General features: G+C 35.9%; 1 long non-coding RNA gene across 1 annotated transcript in view; it reads left to right on the forward strand.

Annotated features, from left to right (window-relative positions):
- Positions 1-20,490, forward strand: part of LOC113925820 — a 33,332-nt gene extending 12,842 nt beyond the window's left edge. The window contains exon 3 of the long non-coding RNA XR_003521064.1: positions 20,439-20,490. This is a non-coding gene — a long non-coding RNA (uncharacterized LOC113925820). The remainder of the gene's footprint in view (positions 1-20,438) is intronic.
- Positions 20,491-21,053: the final 563 nt, after the last annotated feature.

A 21,053-nucleotide genomic window follows, 5' to 3' on the forward strand; every position in this document is an offset into this window, starting at 1 on the left:
AACTGAAAAGTGAAAAAAAAAACAGTGAAAATACCATGAAAGAAAACACTACTCATCCTGCTCATTACTCTGTAGAAGAGGAGTATAAATATTAAAAATGTGGAATCTTTATTTCTAATATATATAAGAAGTACCACTCTTTTTCCCAATCATGAAAAACTAGAGTAATTAGTTTTCCTGCCTTTCCCATTCTTCCCAACACAGCAGACATACACACACGTACACACACACACACGTGTATGTGCACATACCAAATCAAGAATGTATAATATTTGATGAGAATTCAAAAGTGTAAGACAATGTAGGTTATCAGCTATCATTAAATTCAGGTAGCCTAGACACTTTGTGCAAGTAGCTGTATTAATATCTAAAACAATTTCCCTATAAAGAAGTTATTAATCACCTAGCAAAACAATAATTATTTTGCAGTTGCTCACTTTATGTCATATACTATGCTAAGTGCAGGGGACATAGTCCTTAAAAGCAAAGCATGGTTATCACAGAGTTTACCATCTGTTTAGGAAAAATGCACTTTTTAAATATACATATCTAAGTTAATCATTAGGAACTATGTTATATAAATATATCAAGAGGGACCCAACAAAGTCTGAGACTCAAAAGAAAAAAAAAATATCCAGAGAAGAGAAATTAAGGTTAGACATAAAAACAAATAACATTAGCTGGATAGAGAGAGAAGGAAAACTCCAGGTTGAGAAAACAGTCATGCTAAAGAATTTACAGGTCAAAAGAGTAGGGCGGGAGGACAGAGATGAGCAAGAATGTAGTTCTAGGTGAAGCTTGAGAGATGGGCCTTTTGGGCCCTATTAAGGATTTTGGCTTTACTCTGATAAGAATAGGATTTATTAAAGGATGTTAGCAGGCAATATCATGACTATACTTCCACTTTAAAAACATCATTCTGGCTTATCTGAAAAAAAGTATCAGAAGAAACAAGGTTAGAGACTTTGAAACCTCAATTAGGAGGCTATTATATTAGTTTGAGTGAGACATGGAGGTAACCTGGCTTGGTTTGGGGATGTAGCAGTAGGAATGGAATTAATGGAATGCTCTCAATAAATACACAGAACATAAAATTGTCAGGTTTTGTTGATTTATAGGGAAGTGGGAAGTGAAGGACAGAGAGAAAATGGGAATAACTCCTAGGATTTTACCTTGAGCTTTTAGGTAAATGATAGTTTCCTGTATTGATAGTAGAAAGAGTAGAGAATAAATCTATTGAGTAGGTATGGATGAAGACAATGAATTAAGGTTTGGATGTTTCTTTGAGATGGTCATGTAATATTCAAAACAGCTTAATACAGGTGTCTAGGTCAAAGACGTAGATGTAAGAATCAACAATATTTAGATATAACTAAAGCCAGAAAAATGGGTGATATCTAAGTCTCTATACTACATGTTTTAAAAGAGTGATTAAGATAATGAATTCTGGCATCAGATTGACTAGTCCCGAGTAGATCTGAATCTTGGTCCTAACATACATCAGCTGAAGTATCTTGAGTAAGTTTATCAACCTCCTCTATGTCTTGTATTCTCATTTTAGAAATGGGAATAATGATAGTGGATACTTTATGGAGGTATCAAGAGTATTTCATTATTTAAAATATATTAAGTTCATAGAGTAGTGCCTGGCAAAAACTAAGTGCTCAGTAAATATTAAATCATCATCATCATCATCATCATCATCTCCTAGAGAGACTATTGAGTGAAAAGAGGTTCAGGACAAAGTTATGAGAAGCTTCAACATTTAATAACCACTTAGGAAACAAAAAATGAAGATTGAAAAGAGAACCCAGAAAGCATTAAGCCAGAAGAGAACTGAAAAAATGTCCACTAGACTTAATAGCATGAAGGTAATTCTTTACCTAAGGGCCATTTAAGCAAAAATCCAATGGTTGTGTTTGAGTAGTTAATGGGAGATAACCCAAGGGAAAGTACAAAGAGTACAAAAAACTCTTTCAAGAGGTCACCTGTGAAAGGCAAGTAGCTAGAATGAAAGTGGCATAAACAAAAAGTTTAAATATGGACAGGAATATTCTAGTAATAATAAAGAGATTGAAGATAAGGAAAAGGAAAGGGAGTCATGGAAGGATCATCAATAACCTAAGTTTCTGGGATAGAAACTGAGACTGCTCAAGTACTAATGTGGTAAGGGGGAAGTAGTTATAGATTTTAGCTGGAAAGAAATATAACTCCATCCTTGTGATAGAGGAGTAGAGAAAAGAATAAGGACTATTTGTATTTGGTTGTGAAAAAATGAGGTAATTTTTCTCTAAAATTTTCTTTCTCACTGAAAATAAAAGGCAAAGACATTTCTGGGGTTTGAATTGAAAATACTGGGGAAAACTTGTTATAGTAAATACAAAAATTTGAAGTGAATATCAATTACATTTATTAGTTGACTATGAAACAATATTAAGGGCAATCCTGAGATTAATGACCATCAATTTATGGTAGCAATAGTGTGCCCTAATGTATAAGATTCTCTAGTGTTGCTTAGCTCTTTGGGTGTATACATAGATAAAGGGGACAATTTTATTCATCCACAGTTGAGACTTTTCTGGTAAGAGAGCTTAAGAAATTTAGGTATAAGCATTAATTTATGTAATCTAATTTATATTAGAAAGGAAGTGATTCAAAGAAGGTTCTGATAGGTAGGGAGAAATAAGAAGGGTATTGATAAGCTGGCATTCTCCATGAGCTCAGATGATGGAGATAATAGACTTAATAAGTGAATAATCAGGAAGCATAATATGTTGAATGAGGACGGTGGGAATTCAAGGCTATTGGTCTGAGAAGACTACTAGATTTGAGTGATAGAAAGGTACTGAGTAGTAGAGACATAAGGCCAGAGCCCTGCTAGCAGAGCAAGATTTCTTCATCACTTCAGCTCATGTTGATTTTAGGCCTTGATCACCCATTTGTTGGTGTTTTTTTTTTTTAAGATTTTATTTATTTACTGGACAGAGAGAGCGCATGAGTGAGCACAAGCAGGGGGATCAGGAGAGGCAGAGGGAGAAGCAGACTCTCCGCTGATCAGGGAACCTGATGTGGGGCTCGATCCCAGGACCCTAGGATTATGACCTGAGCTGAAGGCAGATGCTTCACTGACTGAGCCACCCAGGTGCCCCCTTGTTGGTGTTTTTGTGCAGTTAATTCTTGGAGTCTGGCTAGTAAAGTCTAAGGGAAGATTATTGTAGTTGAGAAGAACTGAGAAGCCAATGTGATGAATTGGTCATCTATGGATTTTATAGTCCAGAATGATGGCAGGACTTGAAAGTAAAAGAAAGACTTTAATGCAGATATCAAAGTATCAGTGAATAAAGATGAGTGGCTAAGTGCTCATCTCTAAGGCAGAGACAAAGAAGACTAGAAGTGACTTTCTCAGCTAATATGAGATTTGGTTTTACTGAGACAAACACCAACCTGTCCTCCCCACACTGGAGAAACTGTTAGGCTGTTATTTGAATTTTATTTAGTCAATGAACGTTTACATAACACTGTATCTCACAAACTTTTCTAAACTCCTTAGAAATATTAACATACTTACTCCTCATAACAACCTTATAAAGATTACTGAGATACTCATTTAACAGATGAGGACATGTAAGCCCAGAGAGTTAATTGTCTAAAGTCATACAACAAGTAAATAGTGGAACTGAGATTCAGCCCAGTTGGTGAGAAAGAGAAAGTGGTGGTGGGGAGGGGGAGAGAGAAAGAGAGAGAGAGTAGCCAGCCCCTTCTTATTTAGGCTACTGGGGTTGTGGAAGAGGAAAATCCACTTGTATTTACAGCTAATATAAATATGGAATGATTTGAAATATGATAAAAGAGGTGGGCACAAATAAAGATTATGGGTGAAAAATCAGAAGTGGAAGGCTGAATTTAGAGGAATAATCTTATCCAGGAGTAAGTGAAAAAGAAGAAAAGTAACAGAAGTGTCACCTAGAAAAATGGAGGCTAAAGCACTGTAAATTATGTTTGAACAACCTTTCAATAGAAAAAGAGTGCTTAAAACCAGTTTGTGCCAAGACTGGAAACAATGTTAGAAATACTGTGCTTGGTCAGGACTTTTTTCCTTCCATGCCACAAGAGGCTGATGTAAATGATTTTATTCCCCAATAAGAATGGCATCTGTGGTCCAGCACAGCAAGTGTGAAGTAGGTTCTGGACATTAGTTGGACATTAGTTAACCATGTCATTAACCATTCTTTTATCTCATGGCCCTGTTTACCACACTTCACTGTAGTGTGTCTCTGTTAGTGCTTTTATTCCATTCTACTGTAAGTGGGTCATAAATTTCCATTATTTCATCACATTAAAAATGACTAAACCATATTGTTTTCTATTTCTCAAATTTCTGTATATTTGATAGAAAGGACTGACAGGCAGTTGTTGAGTAAAGTTCTTAAAAACTTTAATAAGAGCTAAGCCTCTAGCCATCTTGATGATTAATTAAGTATGAGAGATTAGTGTCACCCCTGCGGGGACACTGTGCCAAGCCAATACTTAGTGACAATATTAATTTTTCATGAAGGAGGATCCGGACTTCCCACTACTAATCTCACGTCCAAATTTTTTTTAATAAAGCAATGAAAATCACCAGGTGAAAAAGAAATACTAAGACAGAATAAATTACAAAAGAACTAAAGTAAAACTTAGAAAGCACAGTGAAGAACCCTGGAAGTTATCTAGTCAGAAAAATGCATGGCAGTCATACAACATCCTTTCTTTTCCATAGCCATGGCAGACAACAAAGAGTAGTGCTAGTGTTCTTTTCTGCTGAACACAAATCTTAGGTCCTAAAAACCTAAAAACAGTGTTTTGAATTGCTTTGGAAAATTAATGTATACTGGTGGTATATATTATGACAATAATTTGCAGTCCTCAGTAATGCATTATCTCTTCGTGTAAGAGAAAAGGAAACAGAAAATAAAAAGAGACTAAGCAACCAGTACAAGTCGAAATTACTGAGGGAGAAGTCAGGACTAGAACACAGACTCACCAACTGCTTAATCAGGGAATTTCTAATGAAGTCCTTGGGGCTATCTTTGAAGACTGTTTTGGAACATCTTTGTTCTTTCTTTCCTATTTTAACTCTCTCACAATCACTCCTGAGCATTGTTTATCTTCACTAATGCACTTAGAGCAATCTTTGGTTTTTCAAGTGAAGTCTTTGATATATGTATACATTTGGTCTTCAATTTGTGCATTCTGTAGAACACTTAATGGTAGTCAATTCTATTTGAATTTAAAGAATGATCAAACTTCACTGTTTGTTATTAAATCTGGATGAGTAAAAAAAAGACAAGTCCCATTTCATTTCATGCAATAGCTGATCTATTTTTTTTATAAGGGAAGACAGGTGTATGTCCTACATAAGTTTTCCTAATGAAAGACACAAATAAAGTCTTCCCTACAGATGGAGTCATTCATCTTTTTTGCTAGTTCACTGATTATGCTAGACCCATCTACAGGGGATATCTAGCCAGGATGACTGCTGCCCTCATGTTACAGATGAGGTGGGATGCTCAGTAGTGAGAGTCTAGTACTTTCCTCAAAACTCTGCCTCTAATGATTAAAGGTAGTCCTTTTGTTTTAAGAGGTTTTAGGTAGAGCTACATTTTTTTCAGCTTTACTGAGGTATAATTGACAGATAAAATTGAAATACAGTGTACAACGAAATGATATGTGTATATATTGTAAAGGATTCCCACCATCTGAGTTAATTAACACATTTTTGACTATAGTTAAAAATACTATATTGTATAATTGAAATTTGCTAAGAGTTTATAACTTAAATGTTCTCAGACACACACAAAAGGATGTAAATACAGGTGAAGCAATATTTTAAACTTCATAGATTAAAATTCACAAGGATTTTAAGAGTTAAAAGTATGCCTCCTCCCCCTGCCCCTGGAGGGGGGAATGTATATTTCCTAGTAGGAAGAAAAAAGAGAATTAAGATGGAAATTTAAAAATATGGTATTTTGGCATTTTGCTTCACTGTTTTGCCATGCCCAGGCCTTTCCTTCAATAATGCCCTTATATTTATTCCTATGAGCACATTAATGGTACTAAAATATCTTTTGGGATCAGGATTGAGGATCTCCCAATTGAAATGACATTCATTTCATTTCAGGATATTGTGATAGTGGGATTGTAGAAATTACAATGTTTTATTTATTTTTATTATAAAAGATTACAGATTTTTATTTATTTTATTTTTTATTACAATGTTTATTTTAGAACAATGTAGAACTTAAACTACAGTCTTCTTTCTTGGGTGTTAGTCTTGTAGAGAGGCTCAGTTTTTCCTCTCTTTTCTCATTATTACTCTGAAATTGAACTTAAGTAGACTGTAAGAACAGGATTCTGTTTTTGCCAATTTTTCTTTGGCAACTCTCCATTTTCTGGCATGTAATTTGTTCCAGATAATGCAAAGTGTTCCCCTGTACCTTAGGAATTACCTGGAGGTAATAAATTATTCAAAACCTGTAACTGGATCTTCTCAGATTTTCTTCTAAAATTTCTTATATTTTTGTTTTCATTTTAGTATTCCATTCTGTGTATTATGCTTGCAAGGCATTTAAAACCCTTTGGGAATTTGAGAGTAAAGGGGATAAATGCTGCCTTCCCTCCAAAACATTCTTATCAGCCTTAGGCTATCTCTGAATCATGAATACTTAAAAATAATTGGAATGCCTCTGAATACTTAATTGACAGATAGAAAAATGTTGTTTAATTACCTATAGTCCTTTATAAGTTTTGAAATCTAAAAATAAATTATTAAATGTATAATAAGGAGCTTAATAAATAGGCTAATATAATGAACAGTGAGATGTGAGCTTGAATAGAGATGGTAGAAACTGTTCATCGGTGTGATCTGTGGTCAGCATTCTCCTTGTAAACAGCTCATATGTCTAATATGCTCTCATTTTCAAATGCTAGTAAGCATTCTGGTCTTTTCTCTCAACATATAAGTAAGAACTTAATTTTCTACCTAGGATTTGGAATAGGAACGGTATGTTCATAGAATGCTACAGAGTAGATTGACCTTTGAAAGCTTGCCATTAAAATTCATTTACCCTTAGCTTATCTAGGTTTCAATTTTCTTCAAAATCCTACTCTCCCACTACAAATATTCCATTAATTTATTCAATAACTTTTTTGGTCCTAATTCAACAAGAATTTCATAGGGCTACTACAGCTCTTAAGTTTTGTACAAAGTGGTGTCAATTCACAGATAAACCAGCCACTGCGCAAAGTGATGTATCTCAGAGTCCAGTGTAAGAAAACCTAGAAAGTAGAATGTACACAGTAGAAGGTTTATGTCAGAATTTTCCATAATAGCCAGAAGCTGTAAGTGATCTCAAAAATGGCCATTGCCGAGTGGACAGATACAGTGTGGCACATTTACAGAATAGAAACCAGGCAACAATGAAAATGAAGGAATCACAGCTATATTCAGCAACATGGATGAACCTTAGAAACATAATGTCAAATAAATAAATCTACAGGAAAAAATACATAGTATGTTATTCCACTTGATGTATATTTTAAAAAAGGCACAATAAAACTACAAATATTAGGTGGGTTAACCTAAATGGCTAAAGGGCAAAGAAAGGTGAGGAAATTATTAAAAATAAATATTAGGGTATATCTGTAAAATCCATCTGATATATTCAGAACATCCCATCCTAAAAAAACAGAATACACATTCTTTTCAAGTACACATGGAACATTCTCCAGAATAGGTCACATACTAGCACACAAAACAAACCTCAACAAATTCAAGATCAAAATGATACCGTGCATATTTTAACCACAACACTATGAAACTGGAAATCAACCACAAGAAAATATCTGAAAGATCACAAATATACAGAGGTTAAATAACATGCTACTAAACAAAGAATGTGTTAACCAAGAAATCAAAGAGGAAATAAAAAAATGCATGGAAACAAATGAAAATGAAAACGAAATGGTGCAAAACCTTTAGGATTCAACAAAAGCAGTCCTAAGAAGGAAGTACATAGCAATACAGTCTTACCTCAAGAAGCAAGAAAAATCTCAAATAAACAACCTAACCTTGCACCTAAAGGAACAATAAAAAGAACAACAAACAAAACCTAAAACTGGTAGAAGGAAGGAAATAATAAACATTAGAGCAGAAATAAATGATATAGAAACTAAAAAACAATAGAACAGATCAATTAAATCAAGAGCTCATTCTCTGAAAAAATCAATAATATTGGTAAACCTCTAGACAGACTTATCAAGAAAAAAAGAGAAAGGAATCAAATAAACAAAATCACAAATTAGGGAGGAGAAATAATAATCAACACCAAAAGAAATACAGTTATAAGAGAATATTGTAAAAGACTATATGCCAACAAATTGAACAACCTAGAAGAAATGGGTAAGTTCAAAGAAACATAAACAACCAAAACTGAAAGAGAAAGAAATAGAAAATTTGAACAGACTTAATAACCAGCAAAGAAATTGAGTCTGTAATCAAAAAACTCCCAACAAACAAAATTCCAGGACCAGAAGTCTTTACAGGTAAATTCTACCGAATATTTAAAGAGGAGTTAATACTTACTCTTCAGAAATATTCTAAAATATAGAACAGGAAGGAAAACTTCCAAATTCATTCTATGAGGCCAACATTATCCTGATACCGAGACCAGAGAAAGACACCACTAAAAACAGAAAACTATAGGCCCATATCCCTGATGAACATAGATGCAAAAATTCTCAATAAAGTACTAGCAAACGAAATTCAATAATACATTAAAAAAAAATTCACCATGAACAAGTGGGATTTATTCCAGAGTTGCAAGTGTGGTTCAACATTCGCAAATCAATCAATGTGATACATCACTCAATAAGAGAAAGGATGAGAACCAAATGATCATTTCAATCATGCCACAGAATCAAAGATGCAGAAAAAGCATTTGACGAAGTACAACATCCATTCATGATAAAAACCCTCAACAAAATAGATTTATAGGAAACATAGCTGAACATAAAAATAAAACATATATGAGAAAGCCACAGCTAACACCCTCAATGGGGAAAAACTGAGACCTTTCACCTGAGTTCAGAAAAAGACAAGTTTGTCCATTCTCACCAATTTATTCAACATAGTCCTGGAAGTTCTAGCTGCAGCAATCAGTCAACAAAAAGAAATAAAAGTAATCCAAATCAGTAAGAAAGAAGTAAAATACTCATTATTTTCAGATGACATGATACTCTATATAGAAAACTCTAAAGACTCCACCAAAAAACTGCTAGAACTGATAAATTCAGTAAAGTCACAGGACACAAAATCAAGATATGGAAATCTCTTGCATTTCTACACACTGATAATGAAGTAGCAGAAAGAGAAATTAAGAAAAAAATCCCATTTATAATTGCACCCAAAATAAAAAGATACCTAGGAATAAAACTAACGAAAGAGGTGAAAAACCTGTACTCTTGAAAACTATAAAACACTGATGAATGAAACTTAAGATGACACAAAGAAATAGAAAGACATTCCATTGGAAAAACGAATATTGTTCTCATGGGTTGGAAGAATAAATATTGTTAAAATGCCTATACTACCCAAAGCAATCTACACATTCAACACAATCCCTATCAAAATACCAACAGCATTTTTCACAGAGTTAGAACAAATAATCCCAAAATTTGTATGGAACCACAAAAGACCCCGAATAGCCAAAGCAATCTTGAAGAAGAAAAGCAAAGCTGGAGGCATCACAATTCTGGACTTCAAGTTATATTACAAAGCTGTAATTATCAAGACAATATGGTACTGGCATGAAAATTGACATATAGATCAATAGAACAGAATAGAAAACCCAGAAATAAACCTACGGCTATATGGTCAATTAATCTTTGACAAAGCAGGTAAGAATATCCAATGTAAAAACAGTATCTTCAACAAATGGTGTTGGGAAAACTGGACAGCAACATGCAAAAGAATTAAATTGGACCATTTTCTTAGACCATGTATTAAATGTATTAAAAACCTAAATGTGAGACTTGAAGCCATCAAAATCCTACGGGAGAACACAGGCAGGAACCTCTTTGACATAAGCTGGAGCAACTTCTTTCTAGATATGTCTCCTGAGGCAAGGGTAACAAAAGCAAATATAAATTACTGGGACTACATCAAAATTAAAAGCTTCTGCACAGGGAAGGAGACAATCAATAAAACCAAAAGGCAACCTATGGAATGGAAGAAGATATTTGCAAATGACATATCTGATAAAGGCTTAGTATCAAAAATCTATAAAGAACTTATCAAACTCATAAAAAACAAATACTCCAATTAAAAAATAGGCAGAAGACATGAACAGACATTTCTCCAAAGAAGACATGCAGATGGCTAATAGACACATGAAAAGATGCTCATCATCACTTATCATCAGGGAAATGCAAATCAAAACTATGATGAAATATCACTTAACACCTGTCAGAATGGCTAAAATCAACAACACAATAAACAACAGATGTCGGTAAGGATGTGGAGAAAAAAGAACACTCATGCACTGTTGGTGGGAATGCAAACTGGAGAAGTCAATGTGGAAAACAGTATGGAGTGTCCTCAAAAAGTTAAAAATAGAACTGCCTTATAATCCAGCAATTGCACTACTGGGTATTTACCCAAAGAATACAAGAACACAAATTCAAAGGGATACAGGTGCCCCTATGTTTATAGCAGCATTATTTACAATAGCCAACTACGGAAGCAGCCCAAGTGTCCATTAATAGATGAATGGATAATGAAGAAGTGGCGTATATATATATACATGTATGTGTGTGTCTGTGTGTATGTATATACACAATGGGTTACTACTGAAATCTTGCCATTTGCATGACATAGATGGAGCTAGAGGTATAATGCTAAGCTAAATAAGCCAGTCAGGGAAAGAAATATACCATATGATTTCACTTGTAACTGGAAATTAAGAAACAAAACAAGCAAAGGGGAAAAAATAAGAGAGAGAGAGAGAGACTTTTAACTATAGAGAATAATCTGGTGGTTACCAGAGGGGAGGTGGGTGGGGCATGGATAAAATAGGTGATGGAGATTAAGGAGTGCACTTGTCGCGATGAGCACAAAGTGATGTGTGGAAGTGTTGAATTATCATTTTGTACACTTGAAACTAATAGAACACTGTATATTAACTAATTGGAATTAAAATAAAAACATAAATAAAAATACATAAATAAATATTAGGGTAGTGGTGACTTTTGAGGAAAAAGGAGGATATTATAATTAAAAACAGTTATCTAGAAAGAGGTGGTGTCCTTCGTAGTGTATACACAGATGTTTGTTTTATACTACTTTATTAGGCTGTGCACATTTTTTAATTTTATGTGCATGTTATTTTTCAAAATAAAGATATTTTTCAAACAAAAAGTATAATGTATCCCAAAAAGTGACATATTTGTTTTTTGTGGTTGTTGTTTGTTACATGTTTTCTATACTAGAGGTTATTATGGTCCATGACAGTGGAAACTGCTTTGCTCAACACTGCATACCTTTTTTTTTTTAATATTTTATTTATTTATTTGTCAGGAAGACAGAGAGAGCACAAGCAGGGGGAGCGGCAGAGGGAGAGGGAGAAGCAGTCTCCCTGCTGAGCAAGGAGCCTGATGCGGGGCTCGATCCCAGGACACCGGGATCATGACCTGACCTGAAGGCAGATGTTTAACTGACTGAGCCACCCAGGCATCCCTCAACACTGCATACTTAACGCCCAGCCCTTAGCATGAGCTTAGTGTTATTGAATAAATGAACAGGTGGAAGTATCAGCAAGTAATAAAAGTTGCGTGTACCCCCAAAACTTTTAGTATACATTGTTTATTATGGGTAAATTTGTATAAGGTTGAAAAAAAAACTAAAAAAGCAATTGGGGCACTGGGTGGCTCAGTCGGTTAAGCATCCAATTCTGAATTTCGGCTCAGGTCATGATCTCAGGGTCCTGAGATTGAGCCCCAGGTCAGCCTCCATACTCACTGAGGAGTCTGTTTGAGGGTTTTCTCTCTCTCCCTCTGCCTCTGCCTTTCCCCCCTCTATAATAAATAAATAAATCTTAAAAAAAAATCAAAGTCATTTTCTAATTAACTTACAAGTTAAATTGAAGTGACTGAAGAAAGAAAAAAGTGGCAATCACAGTGTTGAGAGCTCCGTAAGCCTCTCACATTTCTGCATGTCTTGCAAGCAGAGGCATTGACTACGTTGGCCCTGGACTATCTTATAAATTACCTTTGTTTGTCACCTTCCGGAGCAGGGAGCAGGTTTTCTTACTGCCCATTATAAACGACTTGGGGTTCCTGATTTCACGATTCCTCTTCTGTAATGCAACCTATATGGATCTGTGGCAGACTAACTTTTAGCTGTCATATAGAGTAAAATGTCAGACCCTTCTCAGCTCTTGACACACAGATATTTTCTTAGGAAACTCCTAGAACCCCAGAAAGCTGGATGGAACAAATCTATACCAATAGCTTATCTTTAAAATGCATATTTACGGGGCGCCTGAGTGGCTCAGCCCTTAAGTGTCTGCCTTCAGCTCAGGTCATGATCCCAGGGTCCTGGGATCGAGTCCCACATCAGGCTCCTTGCTCCATGGGAAGCCTGCTTCTCCCTCTCCCACTCCCCCTGCTTTGTTCTCTCTCTCGCTGTGTCTCTCTCTGTCAAATAATTAAATAAAATCTTTACAATAAATAAATAAAATGCATGTTTATTACAAAATCGCTAGAAGTTCTGGCAGTTTATTTTAATAACTAATAATGCATATTTTTTCTAAGGAAGTGTCATGAGTTGTCACATTCAAACTGAGCTTTACTTTACCCAAAACAAGTGTTTTAAAGGAAATGCTGAAAGTGAAAAAGAACAATGAAAATTTTTCTTCATAATTTTCCTGTTTATGTAGGTACAATGAGTACTAGATTTTCCCTCATATACTGGATATATTTAACTAGTTATTGAAAGAAGATTTTGAGAACTTGATTTCTTAAGTGAAATCCTGAAAAAAAAAATTCCTCTATGCACAGTATGCTAAAACTGCATTTATAGCTAATGCTTCACAAGATATGTCAAAGCTGAATGAGTTCTATAGGACATTACACAGCAGGTATTTTGGACATGAAAATGTCAGAACAACAGGAAACCAAAACGCAAAGGCTTTTCTTTACTTTCTGAAAAGAAAAGTGACTGGCAAGTGAATACAAATATTATTTAGAACTACTCAAAATCATCAAAATAACTTTCATGAAAATTAACGCCATTAAATACTCAGTATCTAATTAACTCTAGCTCTTGCCAATGGGATTTTCCCTTAATTTTGTTTGAGCCCTATTAGTCTCATGCCATAATACTTTAATATTGGAAAAGTCATGGAAAATAATGAGAATGCTCCCTATGTGACAAGCTTTAAGTGCTTTGTATGTCTTACACCACTTAATCTCTAAGTCTACCTAATACTATTAGGTACTATGAGGTAGGTATTACCAGATAATCACATCCTTAAATCACATATTTTCAAGATACACTTTTCTGTAATGTTCATAGTTCATTGTCACTCTTGGGTAGAGAGTTGTGCTAATAATTCCAAACTCTTGGAACTGTCTTCATGTGGCTCAGGTAGGTTTGCTATGCTCCAGGGTCAGTCACTGCCCTCAAATGCATGCAACTTTTTATGGAAGTTAGCAGAAGACAGGATGACTGCAGGGCTATTATTGGGAAAGCTATCTGGTCATGCCTTAAAACTTTGAGGTGGTAATTTCAGATGTATTCCTGAGTCACAGTCCTATTTTTTTTCACGTTCCATAACAGGGAATCCTTTCAAATAAGTTTTGCCCTTCATTTACAGATATATTATAAATTATTAAATTACATCACCACTTTATTTCTGTGTTTATGGTTTTATCATCACCACATTGTTATTTATTAAAACAAATGATCTGAGAAATACTTTGTAAGGTTCTTCCAGATGTTATCTTACTTAATACTCACAATCAGCCTTTGAGATAGGCAATATGTCTCTTTTTTTATAGACTATAAAACAAAAACTTAGAAAGATCATTTGTTGGTCCCAAAGCCATATGTCTGTCTAGTGAATATCAAAGCAGGTTGAAATATAGATTTTTCAATCCCAAGAGTTGCTTCCTTTACAGCATGTTTCATTGTGTGACCAATATGATTAGACTTATATATGTTTATTTATCAGATATTAATAGAATAGGTACTACGTGCCAGACTATGATCTAGGAACTGGTATTTCAGTAGTGGGCAATCCAATGTCTCTGCCTTCCAGGTGCTTATATGTGGAGACAAATACACAGAAGTAAAAGGACAGTTTTAGCTAGTATTTAGCACTATACTTCAGTTATAAATTGCTGTATAAAGAACTACTACAAAACTCAAGGGGTTTAAAGCAATATTTTTTTGGTCATGACTCTCTGGATCAACTGGAAAGATCTGCTGGTCTTACCTGGGCTCACTGATGGGGCTGGCCCCCTCACTCACATATCCGGGTTTTGCTAGCGGATATGGGCTGGCCTATCTTCTCCATGCAGCCTCTTATTATTCAGTAGACTAGACTTAGGATAGGCATCATTATGTAATGGATGGAGCAAGGGGGAAAAAGCACAAGCTTGTGACTCTGGTTAGTAGCTCCTGAGGTGTTGCATTCAGTCTTCCTATCAAAAGACCATGAAAACACTGAAAATGATCTTTAAAACACTCCTACCACAAGTACGGATTGATAGGTAAATACTACTAGAATTTAGGAATACAAGAATGATGACCTTTGACCAAAATCATAAAAGTAGCCCATCGTGCTATATAAAGACAAAGATCTGTGAAAGCATCCTCCCAACAATCAATTACAAAATATTTTTCTCGGGAGCTTGGGTGGCTCAGTCGTTGGGCGGCTGCCTTCGGTTCAGGTCATGATCCCAGACTCCTGGGATTGAGTCCCGCCTCAGGCTTCCTGCTCGGCGGGGGGCCTGCTTCTCCCTCCCCCACTCCCCCTGCTTGTGTTCCTGCTCTCGCTGTGTCTCTCTCTGTCAAATAAATAAAATCTTAAAAAAAAATTTTTTTTTCTCCCTACTCTTCCCCATCCTCCCACAGTTTGCTTCATTTTTAAGAACACAAGCTTTAGTGTCCTTCCAATGGAAGAGTGCTGAATTTTAAAGTAACCAGAATGCTTCTCTTGCAACTCTATTACCTTTTTTATCTGTCTAAGGCCATTTAAAAACTACAATTCCATGAAAGCTAGCAGGTAGGAATCAAGGCAGGAAATGGACCCGCAGGGACACACTGCAGCACCCTGAGAAGCGAGGTCCCCACACAAAGCCTTATGATTGGGGTTTCAGTCAGGGAGTGATACATGAGGATTGCAGATCCACAGGCACTGGAACCACTCACAGGGTCTGTGGGCCAAGCAGGGCAGCTGGAGAAAAATGCCAGCAAAGATTGTGTAGATGAGCTTATGAGGCACTTTCTTTTCAATACCTGTCTTTTGTCAGATATCCAGGTTGCATGCACATATCTTGCCATATATTTTTAAGACTCATGGAAAGGAACTGTATTGTTGAGTTTCTGGCAAAGAAGAAGAGGAATGTTACATTTTTTAATATTAAATGCTGGAAGAAAAATTCTGCAAAAAAAAAAAAGAATTGTTTTGGGAAATTGATCTATGCTTAAAACCTTACCTGTGTTGGTGAAATGATAAAAAATTAATTTCATCTTTGAATAGGACCTGATTCATTTAGAGTTTTAGAGAGCTCACACATATTGTTTCTTTCTTTGATAATTGAAAAAACCTGCTAAAGGCACTCTACTCAGATCCTCCCTCCAACACACACCACTAAATAAAACAGGGTAGGGGTTTTCTTTTAATTTTAGTTTGAAATTGCAATTGGATCTTGCAATTCCCTAGGCAACTAAGGAGTTAACTTTTGCATAATTTTGAATAAACAGTCCTTTTGACAAAAAGGGTGAGGGATTATAGAGACCATTGGCATTTAACTAGTAAATGCACATGCAAATTTGAGAATGTTAATTAGAAGTATTATATACTTGTCATTTTAGGGATTCAGTTACTTTTTGAATTCAATTTTGTTGCAGGTAAATTTTTATTAGTAAATTGATTATTATTTAGAATATTTTTAGAATTAAGTAAATATTTTTTATTATTCTATGTATTAAAGGTGTATACCATCACAGAACACAAGAGAGTGGGGTAGGCATGAGGTTTTCCATCTCTGCAAGCTATTTAGAAGCCTTGAAACCTGTTTGCAATGGAGTTTACTTAGAAATGCTTTAAGAATTCCCATTGTGTTATTTGCTGTGTTTTCTAAATTTATAGAAAGGTATAGAGAAAGATTTGGGGATTGTTGCCAAATGTAGCAGACAATTATTTTTGATGTTATTGGTTAACACTAATATTTAGGGTTAACACTAAAGTGAATATGAAATTGAATTTAGGATGTGGTTCAGAAAGCTTTGAAGATGAGCAAAAGTAGGATTCAACTGACTTTCCTGATAAAAAAATTTATCTTGTTTCAAGTTCAATATAAGCTACTCAGTGATATCAAATAGAATCTATTTGCTTGAGGCCTGGTTTGTGTTAGTGAAAGCTCCAAGGTACTTTCTTTTGCATCTAGATGTCTATGGAGTGAAGTTTGGGATGGGTACTTGTACTCAGTTAGGCCTTTCCTTCCTTTAGTATGTCAGCATTTCAGGCTTTGTCAATATATCGGTCATCTTGAGGCCTGATACAGATGGAGATTAAGTTCAGAATACCTGGTGCTGTTTCTGTTTTTGTTTGCTTGTAGCTTGAGAATAGGCTAGTGGATAGCACACATATGGGTGTCCTAAATGCAACATGATAACTTCCTTTAGCATTACTACCAGCCATCTCTATGAATTCTTCTGGGTTCTGGTAATGGAAACTCAGAAGCCAGCACTAATTGTCCCCCTTTTCCTCATGTCATGGCACCAAGCCATAGCTTTTGCTGACAATGAGAGCTCTTCCTCACTGAGCATGGTTGCCCTATCCCTATGATGACCACTACTATTACCATTGTGTTTCAGGGGAGGAGACACTGCTTGGCAATAATTGGAAGTGGAACGGCCTCTTATTGTCTGGTGAAATCTTATCCTGTTGTATAAGACTGTGGGCTCTGTGGACCCAACAGTAATAGAATTGAATGGCTTTAATGTATCTCCTAAACTATAATGTATCTCCTAAACATATAGTTTAGGAGATAACATTTCCTGTTAAGATCAACAGCCCAGGGGCGCCTGGGTGGCTCAGTCGTTAAGCGTCTGCCTTCGGCTCAGGTCATGATCCCAGGGTCCTGGGATCAAACCCTGCATCAGGCTCCCTGCTCCGCGAGAAGCCTGCTTCTCCCACTCCCCCTGCTTGTGTTCCCTCTCTTGCTGTGTCTCTCACTGTCAAATAAATAAGTAAAATCTTTAAAAAAAAAAAATCAACAGCCCAGGTTCAGTGGAAATGTACCAAGATCAGACCAGTTTCTTTCTGATCCCTCATTCTCAAAAGCTGAAGTCCACTCTTACCTACAGCTAGCTCCCCCTTGCTAAGGAGATCTGGGAAAAAATGTAGTAGAATAATACAATGACATCATAAATTAGTGAAAATTATTGAAAGCTATACACATCAACATGGATGACTCTCAAGAATATAATATTGAGCCAAAGAAGATAGACTCAGAAGTATACATAGTACAATTTCTTTTACATAAATTTCCCCAACTAAACAATATATTGAACAAAAGAAGTATGTAGATAGCATTCAAATGAACATATGCAAATTAAGCAATATATGGTTTAAGATAAATAGACATAAAAATATGAAGAATGATTAGCACACGATTCAGGGTTGTGGTCTCTCTTTAGAGATGGAAGGAGATGTGTGCACAAAGGGGCATTCAAGGGCCTTCTATGCTACAAATCACGTGCTTATTCTCTATCCTAGCATTGGGGAAGTCATTTTTCATTATTGACTTTTCAACTACATATGTGTATTCATACATTATTTTATTTGTATTTCACAGTTCTAAAAATGGGTAAAAATTATAGAAAGTAAATCTTAAATATAATACAAAGGATGAGCAGTAAAACTAATACAGAAAAACTGTTTTTAAAAAGTAAAAAAAGAAGGAAAGAAAGAGAGAGAGAAAGACAGAGAAAAAGAAAGAGAGATGAGAGAGAAGAGATTTTAAAAGAGGTTGAGTTTATAAAACAGGTTTTATCCGATGAGGGAAAGAACTCAAGTAGAATTTTTGCAACAACTGCCAGTCATTCTTTGTTGTTGATTTAACCATTATTATCATTGTTATTTTTTCGTTTGTATATGCTACATATTGTGCTATGGACGGTGCTATAGATTGCTTTGGGCCTTTGAGGAAAACCATTGTTTTTTTTCTCTTTTCCAACTAACTGTATCTTAGGTTTGCATAATGTTGTCAGCGGGGAATGTTGGTTCATAGGACCAGCCTGGAGCCAACTCCAGGATGCTCATCCCAAAGGTCAAAAGATCAGTACACAGAAGAGCTGAGCTTCCTGGGTTTTTTGATACTCTAGGTGGACTTTTTATATTGTGTGTTTTGTCCTGTTATGTTCTGATTTTTAATTCTTGTTTATTTGGAAAAATAAATACCGAATAACCTAAGTGTGCTAGCTGAATGTCTACTGTGGGTAAATTAGCATGGGCTTTATGTACAAGTCATCTAGCCACATGGGAGAAAGATAAGAGACTCGTGACTCACGACAAAGTGTATGGGTTTATTATAACTGAAAAAAAAGTACCCTGAGGTTGTTTGCCTAAAAGTGATCTAAGGGCATTGACAGACTAGATGGATATTTCAGCAGGACTAGATTGGGAAAAATAAAGAGTTTAAAACATCAGAACCTTGAGATTTTAGTCCCTAACCTAGAGAACTGAGAGACTAAGACCAGAAAAGGATACTGTGGTTTTTTCATGCTCTAGTCTGAAATCTCTGTGGTGGGAGTGATACTTAATATCGTATCCAAAAAGCAGCCCTGGGTCACACAGATTCATTTCCATTACTTAGGTTGAGCTGAATGTGTCAATGAAATATTTGCATATCTTGTTAGAAGTATTCGAGTTGTTGTCAGAATTATTCCAGTTATTGTGGTGGTGTTTTATCCCTCTCCAGCAAGGCCACAGGGACCCATGCAATCTGTTCTAGGGATATCATTGTCATGGTAATGTAAAGAGAATGGTATTTACTGGGTTCGTGCAGTGTGATAGCCCTGGGCCCCTGAGCTCTATCCTATCAAACATAGTGAATGAGAAATATCAAATAAGCTTGAATTTATTGAAACTGTGGAGCCCACAAAGTGTGATGGGAGCTGCTATAGACTGAATTGTGTGCCCCAATCACAATCTATATGTTAAAGCCCTAACCCCTATGTGACTATGTTGGAGATAGCACCTTTAAGGAGGTGATTAGGTTAAGTGAGATCATAAGGATTGGCCCTAATCCAATAGAACTGGTTTCCTTAAAAAAGAGCAAGGGACACCAGAGATCTCTATCTCTCTTTCTTCCCATGCATGCTCAAAGAGGTCATGTGATACACAGTGAGACGGCAGTTAACTGCCAAGTCAGGAGAAAAAAAACTTAGAGTGAAACCTACTTTGCTGGCACCTTGATCATGGACTTCCCAGCCTCCAGAATTGTGAGAAATAAACTTCTGTTGTTTAAGTCACTCAGTCTGTGGTATTTTGTTATGGCAGCCTGAGCACACTAATACAGGAACATGAGCCCCTGACTCCAAAATTTTACCAGTGCTTTGATTTATATTTAGAACACTAGCCTTCCTATTCCTCTCCATTTACTTGCAACTTCATAATATGTATATTTTGCATCCTTAAATCCATCTCAGATAACCTCTCTTCCATAATGCCTTTTCTGACTTTGCCTTGAATCATCATGCTAGCAACTGAAGCTGTTGCACGTTTTCACCATTGATACTTTATGTTCCGTTGGTCTATGTATGTGATTATGAACATTATCATTATTACTGTTATTATTATCCTCTCAGTAAATGGCAATTGCTTAGACTGTAAACATTTCTTTCCCTCATACCTCACATCTAGTTTTTTGGAAAGTTTTGTCAGCTCTTTGTCAACATACTGCTTAAGGCTGACCATGTCATTAAGATCCATTTCCATCTATTGAATCCCAGCTACCATTACCATTCACTTGGACAAATGCAGTAGCCTCTTAACCATCTATCTTCTTCCACTCTAGTTTCCTTCAGTCTAATCTCTTCAGAACAGCCAGAGTTATCTTTTCATTTTTAAAAATTTTTTTAAAGATTTTATTTATTTCTTTGTCAGAGAGAGAGAGAGAGCACGCACAAGCAGGAGGAGCAGCAGGCAGAAGGAGAAGCAGGCTCCCGGCTGGACAAAGAGCCCAACGCAGGACTCGATCCCAGGACCACAGGATCATGACCTGAGCCAAAGGCAGATGCTTAACCCACTGAGCCACCCAGGTGCCCCAGGTGATCTTTTTAAAAAGTAAGTCCTATAGCATTACTCACCAGCTTACCCACTATGCTGCCATCTTGCTGCAAATCACTCTACTTGCCTCAGTAAATAATCAAAAATGGTCAAAACTGGAATCATGTAATCTACTTTGTTTGTTCATTTCACAAAGAGTGACTCAAAGTCTCAAAGTGGACCAGAGGCTTTCTGAGCCACACTCAACGTAGTAACTGCAAAACTGGCAACTACGCCTGCTCCAAGGCCATTCTTTTCCCACAACATATAGGGCAAAATTTTTCCTCTTGGTCAGAATAAAAGAAAGGAAAACTTTGAGAAGACAGAGATTAATAGAGGGAAATCCCTAGTTGAAGTATAGTAATAGATTTATAATGAATAATGTCTTTTATTCTGGATTCCAGAATCTATCTGAAAGGCATGAATGTCCATTATGCGTTTGTTTTTCATTAC

Source organism: Zalophus californianus, chromosome 2 (genome assembly GCF_009762305.2).
Source record: "Zalophus californianus isolate mZalCal1 chromosome 2, mZalCal1.pri.v2, whole genome shotgun sequence".
Classification (NCBI taxonomy): domain Eukaryota; kingdom Metazoa; phylum Chordata; class Mammalia; order Carnivora; family Otariidae; genus Zalophus; species Zalophus californianus.